Source organism: Panthera tigris, chromosome B4 (genome assembly GCF_018350195.1).
Source record: "Panthera tigris isolate Pti1 chromosome B4, P.tigris_Pti1_mat1.1, whole genome shotgun sequence".
In the NCBI taxonomy this organism is placed as follows: domain Eukaryota; kingdom Metazoa; phylum Chordata; class Mammalia; order Carnivora; family Felidae; genus Panthera; species Panthera tigris.
This window is the reverse complement of record NC_056666.1, coordinates 44,885,866-44,899,622: the sequence shown is the minus strand read 5'-3', so window position 1 is coordinate 44,899,622 and position 13,757 is coordinate 44,885,866.

The following is a 13,757-nucleotide window of genomic DNA, read 5'->3' as shown; positions in this document are numbered from 1 at the left end:
AAAGAAAATTTCCAGGACAGAACAAAATTATTTGATAGGTGTGAGGGTGAGGAAAATTGCATTGAGAGAGACATTGCAGATCTAGCTAGAGGTTGCAGGATGGCTTAGGTGTTTAAAAAACAGACACACAAATAAATGAGGAAAAAGATAATGATTAAATCTAGGAAAAACAAAAAGTCCTGCAATGAAGGAAATATAAGTATAAGGAACAGGCGATGTTAGGTGCAGAGTTGGCATTGGTGAAGATAGGAATTAACAATAAACAAAGGCAAAGTACTTTTTTGTACTAAAAGAAGTCACCGCCAAATAATCTTCAGCCATTGGAGCTGGACACTGCAGGGCTTACTAGGCTGGAGCAGTCCCCTTGCTGTCATTCACCCCACCTCTGTCCTCATCAGAAACAATTGGGGAAGAGCGAGGTTGTTATCAGAGGCCAAGTGGAGAGTGAAGGGTTGGAGTTGGGAGTGAGCTTTCCTTCTCCTTCCCTCTTGGTGCTTTCCCCTCCATGAAACCACCTAGGGAATCTGCGAGAGAATTACAGTAAAACCTTGGTTTGTAAGCATAATTTGTTCTAGAAACATGCTTAGAATCCAAAGCACTCGTATATCAAAGTGAATTTCAAGAACCATTGGTTCAGTTGTGATCATGTGACGTTCGGCATCAGGTACTACTCGCATTGCAAGGCATTGCTCATTTATCAATTTAAAATTTGTTAGAAAGTTTTGCTCATCTTGCAGAACACTTGAAGAACAAGTTACTCTCAATCCACGGTTTTACTGTACTTGTAAAGGCCTCATCATAGGGCTGTGTAACCTGGCACCTGGCTTCTCTCAAGGCCAGTGATGACAGAAAAAGAGACATTGAAGAAAAAAAGAGAGTGACCAAGATGAAGCCACAGTGTCCTCTATAACTCATTCTCACAAGTGACATATCCCCATTTCTGCCACATTCTATTTTTAAAATTACTTAAACAAGAACAAAACCAATAACATTTCACCCATCCCCCCCCCCCCCCACTCTCCACCCCCTGCTTCTGGCAACCACTAGCCTGTTCTCTGTATCTGTGAGCTTTTTTTTTTTTAAGTTTATTTATTTTGAGAAAGAGAGAGAGCAAGCGAGCAGGGGAGGGACAGAAAGAAAGAGAGAAAGAGAGAATCCTAAGCAGGCTTTGCACTGTCAGGGCAGAGCCCAATGCAGGGCTTGAACTCTTGAACCTTGAGATCATGACCTGAGCTGAAACCAAGAGTTGGACACTTAACTGACTGAGCCACCTAGGTGCCCCTATATGAGCTTGGTTTTTTTTTTTTTTTTTAATAATTAAACTTTTCTTTAAAATTCCATATATAAGAGAGATCATATGGCATGTCTTTTTCTGTCTATTCACTTAGCATGAGATACTCTGTAGGTCATTCATGTTGGCCCCAATTCTTTTCTATGGTTGAGTATTTCTTATCTTTTTTATGTCTGAGTAATTTACGGTCGTTATTTCTTATCTTTTTGGTAATTTCCATCTAACAGGTGTTAGGTGATATCTCATTATGGTTTTTATCTGAATTTCCCTGATGATTAAGGATGTAGAGCATCTTGTCATGTACCTGTTGGCCATCTGTATGTCTTCTTTGGAAAAATGTCTATTCAGATCTTCTGCTCATTTTTTTATTAAAAAAAATTTTTTTTTAATGTTTTTATTTATTTTTGGAGAGACAGACAGAACATGAGCAGGGGAGGAGCAGAGAGAGAAGGAGACATAGAATTTGAAGCAGGCTCCAGGCTCTAAGCTGTCAGCACAGAGCCCGATGCGGAGCTCGAACTCACGAACTGTGAGATCATGACCTGAGCTGAAGTCAGACACTTAACTGACTGAGCTACCCAGGCGCCCCAGATCTTTTGCTAATTTTTTACTTGGGTTGTTTTTTGGTTTTGTTTTTGTTTTGCTATTGGGTTGTATGAGTTCCTTATATATTTTGGATATTAGCTCTTTATCAGATATATTATTTGCAAAGGTTTTCTCCCATTCAGTAGGTTACTTTTTCATTTGCCAGTGGCTTTCTTTACTGTGCAGAAGCTTTTTTAAAGTTTGGGGGCGCCTGAGTGGCTCAGTTGGTTAAGCATCCGACATCAGCTCAGGTCATGATCTCGCAGTTCATGAGTTTGACCCCTGCATCTGCTGTCAGCACAGAGCCCACTTTGGATCCTCTATCCCCCCCCCCCCACTCCGTCCCTCCCCCATTTGCTCTTTCCCCACTCCTCTCTCTCTCTCTCTCTCAAAAATAAATAAACGTTAAAAAAGATAAAGTTTGATATAGTTCTGCTTGTTTATTTTTTGCTTTTGTTGCTTTTGCTACTGGTGTCAGATTCCAAAAATCATCACCAAGACATATGTCAAGAAGCTTAGTGTCTATGTGATATCTGCCATATTCTCTTGGTCACCCACACTGATCCTGATATAATGTGGCAGGGGCCTAACAAGAGTGTGAAACCCAAGATGCTGGTCATCTCATGGTGATAACTATTTTGATTTAAAAAAAAAAAAAGCATGCTTTTTAGATATAACACCAACAATACAATCCATGGAAGAAATAATTGAGAAGCTGGGCTTCATTAAAATGAAACTTTTGCTCAGCAAAAGATGATGCCAAGAGAATTAGAAGGTGAGTTGTCAACTGGGAGGAAATATTCACAAAAAACATCTGATAAAGAATTGTTATCCCAAATGGACAAAGAACTCTTAAAACTGAACAATAGGATGGGGTGCCTGGGTGGCTCAGTCGGTTGAGTGTCCAACTTTGGCTCTGGTCCTGATCTCACAGTTTGTAGGTTCAAGCCCCACATTGGGCTCTGTGCTGACAGTGCAGAGCCTGGAACCTGCTCTGGATGCTGTGTCTCCTTTTCTCTGCCCCTCCCCTGTTCATACTCTGTCTCTCTGCCTCAAAAATAGACATGAAAAAAATTAAATAAAATATTAAAAAAAAACTGAATAGGAAAACAAGATGTGAAGGTGGGGGACAGAATTGCCACTGTCTTAAATATCAACCACAAATTCAAAATAAGTGAGGCTCTTTCTTGTCTTGCCTAGGATCCCTCAAACTCTACTGCTAATTTAGGTTAAGTGTTGTGGAATTTTGATGTCATATTCTAGTATTCCTCTGCATTCCTTCTTCATTAAACACTTTACTTTATATTAACATGCTTCCTCAAGGGGAGTGACCAGGAAGAAACATTTGGGTGCAATCATGGCACACTGAAATATTAAATGTGGGTGGGAGAAAAGTGAGAACATGGGGCTCTGGTATCTCTATGTTTCTCCAGAGAGAGAGAAATTTCACATCCTATTCTCTATCTCTGAGAAAGCTCTGAGCACATTATCTCCTTCGTCTGCACGGCATCCCCTAGCAAGGCCACCTCCAGCTGCTGTCTACTTTGATCTCCGTAATTTCTTCATGACTGAACTTCCCTGTACCCATCTCGCCATCCTCCAAGGTGTTCTTCATGGCACAGTCAGAGAGACCTCTCTAGAAAAGCACATGTTATCTTGTCCTTCCTCAGGTGAAATTCTTCATTGAGTCTCAATTCTGCTCTAAATAAAGCATAAGACCTTGGCATAAATGAAGACATGACTAGTCTTATCCCTGTCTTCAGAACTCTGCAGCCCCATCTTTTTTCATTTCCCCCCATTCCCACCCCCTCCTGCTTCCCCACTGTTGTCTCCCAAGCCTGCAGCTGTGTTACAGCATCCCCCACCCCCGCCTTTTAATTTTTCCATCATTTGTGCTCTGAGCCAAGCTCAGGGTCAGTAAGGCCACTGAGAACAGGACGAACAGCATCTTGGAGGAAGTTCTGGAGTGGTTCCCAACTCTGTGCTGGGAGAAACTGGACAGCTTCCTTTATAAAGATGAACAGAACAATAGCATCTGTGTGTTCCATACTAGATGGGCCTTATCACTGGATAGACTAGGTTATAGTTTGCTCACTTCAAGTCAACTGAATCCCCTGTTTCTTTGGGACTTAGCCCAGCAGGATAGGGTGGGTAGGATGTTGTTAGTGTCTCATTTCTAAAAGGTGCATGTGACTTGGGCAAAGTTTTTGAAGGAATAGTGTCCAAGCAATCAGCACAGATACTACACAGATATTAGAATTGTTCTGTCATTGTTGGATTTTCAGCCTGGTGAGACTCTTTCTCTGTTCTTCCATTGTGTTCATGCATGCACGTTGTGTGTGTGTGTGTGTGTGTGTGTGTGTGTGTGTGTGCGTGTGTGTGTGTTGGCAGTGGTCCTTTCGCCAAAAGTGAAGATGGTTGTTATCTTTGGTTACTATTATGATCCAGACTTCATCATGATGCGTGTGTACCTATGTCTGAAAGATGTAGCTAAACTTTTTGATGATATGGAGATCATTTCTTTAAAATGTGTGAGGGAAACATACACTTGAGCACACATGGATAGCAGACGAATACCCTCAGCCTATTTGGACCCCTACAGATCATCCAAGATCATCTAGATCCAAGATCTGTCTCTCATAGGAAAGTCTTGGTGTCACAGAAGACAGGTGACCTAAAACTTCCTATTCTAATTAATATCCTTGGGAGTTACATTATTTCTTGAGAACAAAGGTGGGCACAGAATCCACCATGGGAGTTCCAGATCAGAACATAATGAATACACAGTTCATGCCATTTTTTGTCTCTAGGACTTCTTCCATGCTGTTTCTTTTTTCTAAAATCTTCTGTAAGATTCCATTTGGGTTTTATTTCATTAAGGAAATAATTTGAACTCCCCCCCCCCCCGCCCCGCCATGAACGATTTAGTGGCGACAATTATGTACTCCAACAAGGTAGTCATACTCCTTCAAAGCCTCAATTGTGTTGCACTGATCTTCTGTTATTCAGTCAGTTTCTGTGCTATTCTATGCTATTTTCTCAAATTGTTCTTCAATACAGGGAATTTTCTCGGCAATATTCTGTCACTCATTTCTTCCCATTCTTCTTCTGCAACATATTTGTTGATAGTTCATCTCCTGAATCAATCCCTCCCTGTGCTTATTTTCCCTCTTATATCTAGTGGTTGTTGGTGTTACACATTTTGGAGGAATTCCTTAATTTAATCCTCTAAATCAGGGGCTATCCTACTCTGTGCTAGGGTTGTTTCCCTTTACTTTTTTAATTTGGCAACAAGGTATTATGGTGTCTCCAAGAAGCCTTTCCAGTTACCTGCCTTCCTCTCTCCAGCTGCTGATTATTTTGTTATATTTAGAAGTTGCTTGCTCCTTTTTTTTTTTTTTTTTTTTTTTTTTTTTTTTGTTGACTATCATGATTAGCCAGGATCATTAGCTGACACTTATTTTAGAACCAGTATAAGTCTCAGTTATTGTTTGGTTTTTGTGCAGGGCTAGTGGTAATCTGAGGATGGTTTGGTTGGGGTAACACATGCAGCCCCAAATCCTAAAAGACAGGCTCCTTGATGGATACAGATGAGTGGATTCTGTGTCATGCACATGAGTGCCTAGGTCTGGTCTTTTGAAATGGTTGCAGATAATATTACAAGAAGGTTTCCCAGATAATGTTGCCCTTGCAAGGTGACTCGGCAGGTTGGTTTCTTTTCCTGGCATTACTATGGTTATATTCTAGAAAAGGGGATTATATACCTGGTTGGCAATTCTTCTCTGGCTATGTGGGGAAGTGCAGTGGTTCGTGGGAGGAAAGGAGTAGTTTCTTGGGGCTAATAGGTCCCCTCGGGTTATTGGGATGACTGCCTCTGGTTTCTCCAGACACCATTTGGGAAGGGAAACTGGAGGTGAGCAATTCCGATAAGGTTGATGGTAGATCTTCAGGCAGAATAGGAGGGTCAGAGATAAGGCACAGAGGGGAGAGTGCCAGGCACACTTACTCACATTGTGTGGGTGGCTGCGAAAGGGTAGTCCTGCTGGAAGGCAGCCTTCTCTTGAGCTTCGAAGTGAAAGAGAGCAGGTGATTTTTCAAAATATCACTTAGCTCAGGTCCTTTCACTAAACTTTAGCGTCAGCAATGAGTAAAATAGATCAGCGTGTAACGAAAAAGTAAATATTGTCTATGAACAGAGGAAGAGAAGACTACCACCTAGGAAGGGCAGGTTTGAACCAATGAGCAAGACCATAGCAGAAGCTTAGGCACCTTAAGAGGAACTGAAACTATCAAGCAATCCACTTGCCTTCTAATATGTGGGTTTTACTTACCATGTCCCAAATAGAATTCCTGATTTCCAGATCCTAAAACCTGTCCTCCTCCAATCTTTTCTCAGTTAACGACAGTTGTTTCAGGCATTGTTCAAAAATATAGAAGTCATTCTTTACAGCCCACTCATCTTTCCTCATTGTCCATTAGCTAGTGCAATCGGCTCTGCCTTCAAAATAAACCCCGAATGTGGCTTTTTCCATAATCTCTACCCCAAGACTCACGTTCAGGCAGCGATCTCTCTCTCCTGGAGGACTTTCACACTCTCCCACTGCATTCTACCACATCCCGTATCAGGTCTCCTCATGACAGTCAGAGATCTTTGAAAAATATAAATTAGATCATGTGGCTTAATCCCCCCTCCCAGATTTTCCCATTGCCCTTGTAGTGAGATGTACATTTCATACTTGAGTTCTTTCAAGAACGACATTTCTCTTTCTTGAGAAGTGCTAAGCTCTCTGAATGTGAAGAAAGAAGATTCTTCTCAAGCTTCAGTTTCCCAAGGATAGGCTTACCAGGAGAGACGAATATTGTCAGAATGGTTAACTTGTGCTGAGACGGTAAGTGAATTGCACTGGGTTCCTCTGGTCCAGAGGTGAAGTGGAAGTGATGAGTCTGCTGAATCCACTAAGCATTCTGATGGCATAATGAGCAAATAAACACAAGTGTCTTTGGGAAGAATTAAACTTTGCATAGACTTCTCTAAAAATTCTGATTGCACTATTATGATGTTGGTCCATATATTTTAATCTCATGTTCACTCTCTATAAATACATATTCCACAATTATGTTAGTGTCTCTACCTTTCTTAGCCTAGACTGATAATAATAATAGGTAACACTTGCTAAGCATTTACCATACATCATTTAACTCAATGTGAAATCATAAACTACTCAGGAATTTACAAAAATGGGAATGCTACATATTAAAATCTATGGATCTGACCGACATTTTACTTATAAAAGTTCATGGAATTAAATAATTTTATTTACTAAGTAAGATATTGGAAAAATAAGTGAAATAAATATTAAATTCAAGAAGACAGCAAAAGAACAACAAAATAAACTGAATAAAAATGGCAAAAATAAAAAGCTAAAATTAGAATAAAAATTTAAAAATTTTAAATATAACCAAGAGTATTTGCATTGAGTAAATAAATAAACAGTAGGCTAACCTAGTTAACAAAGAAATCGTGATTGATAAAATAAAATGTATTAAACATATATAGTGCAACTGTATGCCAACTAATTTTAAATTCTGACTGAAACAGACTTTTAATAAAATATAAATGAACACAACTGAACCAAGAATATATTATTGTCACAAACAGACCAACACTCATGGATGAAAATGACAATGTTATTAAAAAAGTACCTCTGTTAGAAAGACAGATACTATATGTTTTCCCTCTTATGTGGATCCTGAGAAACTTAACAGAAGACCCTGGGGGAGAGGAAGGGGGGGGGGGGAAAAGTTACAAAGAGGGAAGGAGGCAAACCATAAGAGACTCTGAAAAACTGAGAATAAACTGAGGGTTGATGGGGGGTAGGAGGGAGGGGAGGGTGGGTGATGGGCATTGAGGAGGGCACCTGTTGGGATGAGCACTGGGTGTTGTATGGAAACCAATTTGACAATAACCTTCATAACAAAAATAAAATAAAAACAAAAATTAAAAAAGAAAAAAAATTACAGAAAATTACAGAAAAAAAAGACAGTTCCACATGTTTTTAAATTTAATTCTTTTCAACCTTTGAAGAATAGACCATTATGCTATTTAGACACTTCTACAGCATAGAGAAAGGGAAAAACTTGCATTTGTTTTTATAAAGCTACCATTATTCTGACAATAAAATATTCAGTATAAGCAGAATTAAGTTTAGACAACAAAACAAAAATCAACATATATTCTTATGAATTCATTTAAGAGCTTTTTCAAATAATGAAAACCTGAGAACAATTTTTTCTTCAGTCATTTCATATAACCATTAACAATCATCGTGCATGAGATTTGATCAAGAAAACAAAATAGGACACATGTGTTTACATTGCTTTTTGACCCAACTGCTTGGAAATGATTGAAAGCGCTCTTTAAAAGAATGAGTTCGTAACATTTCTGAAAAAATCGCAGGGAGTGTTAACTGCACATTAGAAAGTGAGGAAGCCCTCCTAGAGGTAGAAGGATGAGCTATAGATTAACAGAGAAACAAGGTGGAAGGAAACTCATAGTTGAAAGCATATAGACGACGGTACAGCTGAGGAATCGGTCAGAGTGTTCCAAGCTCAGAGTTGAATGCATGTTGGGAGTGGGAGATGACCCTGTCGAAAATGTCAAGATGGGGGCGCCTGGGTGGCTCAGTCGGTTAAGCGTCTGACTTCAGCTCAGGTCACGATCTCACGGTCTGTGAGTTCGAGCCCCGTGTGGGGCTCTGGGCTGATGGCTCAGAGCCTGGAGCCTGCTTCCGATTCTGTGTCTCCCTCTCTCTCTGCCCCTCCCCCGTTCATGCTCTGTCTCTCTCTGTCTCAAAAATAAATAAACGTTAAAAAAAAAAAGAAAAGAAAAAGAAAAGAAAATGTCAGGATGGATAACTGAGATGCACTGCATTTTTGACAACATGGATTTTCAGCATTCTGCTTCTTCCATCGATATTGAGCACAGGGCCATACTATATTCAACACCAGGTTAAAACGCTGTGTGTATTTTCTGTCCTAACTCCTAAGAGGCAGGTAGCATAGTACGTAGATACCTGAGGTTACAGGTACGGAGACGAAGGCAACTGTTTTCTGGACAGTGATCGTAAGTCTTTTGGAAAATGGTTTCAAAACGATAAATAATTGGTGTACGGAAATGAGTGTGGAAACCCAAAGGTCATTCCTGCTGTAGGGACAGCGGATGGTGCAAGACAGCCGGAAAAGACTCCTAACCAAATATCCTAATACCCAAGAAGACAGTGTTTGCAGGAGATTCGAGAAAGGAATGGAAGCCTCCGCAGAGTTTACTGATGGAATTAATTTCCTTGTGATGCATCGGGCATCATCAATTAACAGAAGGGCAGGACAATAGTTTTTTTATGACTCCTATCTCAGATTCTGAATTAACTTAAGAATGGGACCTGTTACATAACACAGGGCACACTGCTGCCAGCACCGCTGTAGAGTTGAGAACAGCGACGTCTTTTATTCTTCAAGCGGCAGACGTACCAGTTGAGATAAGATTTAAACGTTGTAGCCGATTAGGGGAAGTTACTCTGCCAAAAATGGTTACAGACAACTGTGAGAAACAAGGGTGTTTCTTACGCATGACATTTCCTTGTTGGGGAAAGATGGCATTAGATCCTGGGCTCAGACACGCGGTTGAAAGGCTGCCGAATTGTCAGGTCTCCAAGGCCAAGAGGAGTTAAATTCCTGATGGCGTGTCTTAAATGTGTCGCATGTTGAGACTGCTAATGTCCTCAAATTAACCGATGTAAAACCTGTGGTGCCTTTGGGCCTTACTGAAAGCTGAAAAGCAAAAATTGTCCTTTTAAAACAAGCAGCGAGGTAGCAATTTCAGGACGTCAAAAGATCTAGAGGTAATTCAAAGTGTTCTATCACCCCTTCGTTTTTCTACTCAAAGAAATATCGTAAAACACACTGCGTATCACCGTATTAATTTCGATGCCTTGCATGCGAGGGTTTTTTTTTTTTTAAATGTCTGAGAATATATGGATTCTTAACGTATTGAAAAATTAAAGGGACATAGAGATGATAGAATAGGTTCACATTATGTAAACAGACTTAGAATAATAATATTAATCTAATTTACTAATTAATTCTAATTAATTCTAAACAACACTACAATTTCTTACAGCAGTAACATTTTATGATAATTTTTTGCATATTCTCTCATTTTCCCCTCCTATTTTTATTTTTATCTTATGTATTTTATATTATTATTATTATTATTTTAGGTAGGCTTTACACCAGGACAAAACCCAATGCAGGACTTGAACTCACAACCCTGAGATCAAGATCGGGATGCTTAACCGACCAACTACCCAGGCACCCCTCCCCTCCTATTTTTAAATGATGCTCCCCGGGTGCCTGGATGGCTCAGTGGGTTAAGCATCGACTCTGGCTCAGGTTATGGTCTGACGGCTTGTGAGGTCAAACCCCACACTGAGCTCTGTGCTGACAGCTCAGAGCCTGGAGCCTGCTTGGGATTCTGTGTCTCCCTCTCTTTGCCATTCCCAGCTCGTGCTGTGTCTGTCTGTCCCTCTCTCTCAAAAATAAATAAACAGGGGCGCCTGGGTGGCGCAGTCGGTTAAGCGTCCGACTTCAGCCAGGTCACGATCTCGCGGTCTGTGAGTTCGAGCCCCGCGTCAGGCTCTGGGCTGATGGCTCGGAGCCTGGAGCCTGTTTCCGATTCTGTGTCTCCCTCTCTCTCTGCCCCTCCCCCGTTCATGCTCTGTCTCTCTCTGTCCCAAAAATAAATAAAAAACGTTGAAAAAAATTTTTAAAAAAAAATAAACAAATAAATAAATATTTGAAAAATAAATAAATAAATAATGCTCCCATATCCACATGGTCATATCGTATAACTATTACTTTCTCTCCATTAACCTTCACTAAGTTTTAGTTGTACAAGTGACTGTATGTTTAATGTTCTATCAATACCTATACTGATTCTTTCTAGGCATTTTTGCTGTCTAAGACTCATTCTCCAGTAAACGCTTTAGGAAGGGCTCAAGAGAACAATATTCCCCTAGTTAAGGACAGCTCCTGTACTCCTTTTTGCCAGAATGTCAGTTTTGCAGATAGAAAATCACATTTTCTTTGTTTTTGCCTCTTTAATATATTACTCTACGTTCTTTTGGCAGCAAGGAGTGTTATTATTGAAAACTCTTAGGGTGATCTACTTTTATTCCTGGTAAGTCATTTGCAATGTCTCAGAAATGTGCATGGAATTTTTTTTCTTTTTCTTTAAAGTCCAGAGATCATACTAGGATCAGTAGGGTCAGTGATCAATACTGATCATACTAGGGTCAGTATTCTCAGATTTTCAGATAATTCTTTTAATTACTAGTTTCAAATCCTTTAAAAAATTTTTTTCACAAAAATGTATTGAGTTAGTGTTTTCCAAATTTGTTCTTTTACCTCGCTGTGGTTTTCTTCTTTAGGGGCCCTTATTAACTGTAATTTAGCTCTTCTCAGACTACTTTTCAACACTTGTTATTTTCTCTAAAATTCCTTTATCTTTTTCTTCATTCCTTTGTGATTTTAAATGTTTTCTTCTTTTTTATCTTCAGCTTCCTTTAAGGGACTATTTGTCATGTGTTCTCATTTTGTGTTCCTTCTAGCTCGGATATAGTTTGTATTGTGATTTTTTTTCCTTTTATTTCTCATTCTTTTCTGAGTTCTGTTATCTCATTTCTATCAAAAGGGTTTTTTAAAAAATCTTTTCTGTGGGCACATCTTTTTGAAGTGCTTTCACTATCTATAGGGATGTTATTCTGTTTCTTATTCCTTCTTTTTCTCATAATAATTTTGTAAGAGACTTGACTTACATTATTTAGCATTTAAAAACTTTTTTATATGAACTCATTTTATACACACATAAACTTTTATAAGGAACTTATGGGGACGCCTGGGTGGCTCAGTCGGTTGGGTGTCCGACTTCGGCTCAGGTCATGATCTCGCGGTCTGTGAGTTCAAGCCCCGCGTCAGGCTCTGTGCTGACAGCTCAGAGCCTGGAGCCTGTTTCAGATTCTGTGTCTCCCTCTCTCTGACCCTCCCCCGTTCATGCTCTGTCTCTCTCTGTCTCAAAAATAAATAAACGTTAAAAAAAAATTTAAAAAGAAAATAAAGAGTAGAAAATGAAGACAAAGCCTATCTTTGGAGGCAAAGCTTTAACACCACAGGTTTAGATCATTAAAAAAGAAAGAAAGAAAGAAAGAAAAGGAAAAACAAACAACAATAACAACAACATACTCCATTGATTAGATCGGGGGAAAGGTTGGATGTAGGTTGAAATCCCATAGAGTGACTGCAGGGTTTTACAGCCTATTTTGATAACCCCATCCTGTGTTCACAGTGATCATTCTTAACACCATGCACATTGAAAACGACCTCATATATTGGGTGCTTGGGACAAATAGAAAGGATCAAAATGGCATCAATGGCCCAATCATCCGGCATCCCATCTCCTCACAACAGATTTGAGGGTCATCCATGGAGTAGACACAGTTTAAAGGTGGAATAGTGTAAAATGGCTCCATAAGGGCTATGTCTGAAGCATTTTGGATCCATATCTTTTTAATCTCTGGGACAGCCCTAAAAGTAGGGCTAAATATCACAGTTTCATTCTAATGAAAAAAAAAAGTTTTGGTTTTTTTTTTCGAACACCAACTGCGTTACATTCAGAGAAGAGAGCTCTTCACACCTCCATCTACTTCTGTTCATGGAAACCAAGCCAACTTTTCTCCAAGGTCCCTTTCTCTATGGCATAATTACTACTGGCTGTAGGAACCCTATTTAATAAATCCAACATTTGTTTCTGGGGGACTGAGTCTTACAACACGCACACAGCTCATTTTAGTTGATTTTATAAAATCAACTTACACCCATTATTTAGAACCAAGTTCTTTATCTTTTTATTTTTATTTATTTTTTAAAGTTTATTCACTTATTTTGAGAAAGACAGAGAAAGTGCAAGCGGGACAGGGACAGAGAGAGAGGGATAGAGAAAATCGCAAGCAGGCTCTATGCAGTCAGCACAGAGCTTGATTCAGGGCTCAAACTCATGAACCGTGAGATCATGACCTGAACGGAAGTCAGAAGTCGGAGGCTTAACCCGCTGAGCCACCCAGGTGCCCCTAGATCCAAGTACTTTCAATGAATACTAAGGTACTCTAGAAGAAAATTCTATTGGATAGTTAACATTTGCTTTACTTTTGTCATCCTAACCAAGTTTTGAGGACTATAAATAGCTTTAATTATCCTCCATAGCGAAAGATACAGATATAAATTTGTTAGGCAAAGAAAATGCAAAAAGAATGACAGGACCTCAGTCTGTATTTGCACATTAGCAAACAAGAGATGATCTCATCCCTTATTGCCTCACATGGAAAACTGCAGCCTATGGGATGGTTAAACAAACACAAAAAACTCAAAACAAGTGACTGGACTAGGTGAAAGGAAGAGAGGTGATTATCTGTGAGATAGGGAAGGGCAGTGCTATATTAGAAGCGGTTGTTTTTGAACTTGAGACAAATTCATGACCTATACATGAAGCAGGAAACTTTAATATATTCAACAATGAAGTCAGAGAATTGAAGTGCTTGGACGCATACCTAAAATGGGAAAATGTGTGTAATAACGGTTTAAAGTTTTTAACAAATCTAAGGCTTTGATTACATCTAGTGTGTAATTAATACATACTGGCTAAAAAAATGCTAAAGCCATTTCAGACTTTTTGACATTCTCCACAAAGGTGTTGCATACTTTTTGTGTGTATGATTATTCTTAGATACTTGATGTATGTTGAGGTTGTGGAAATTTCATCTTTTAAGAGAGT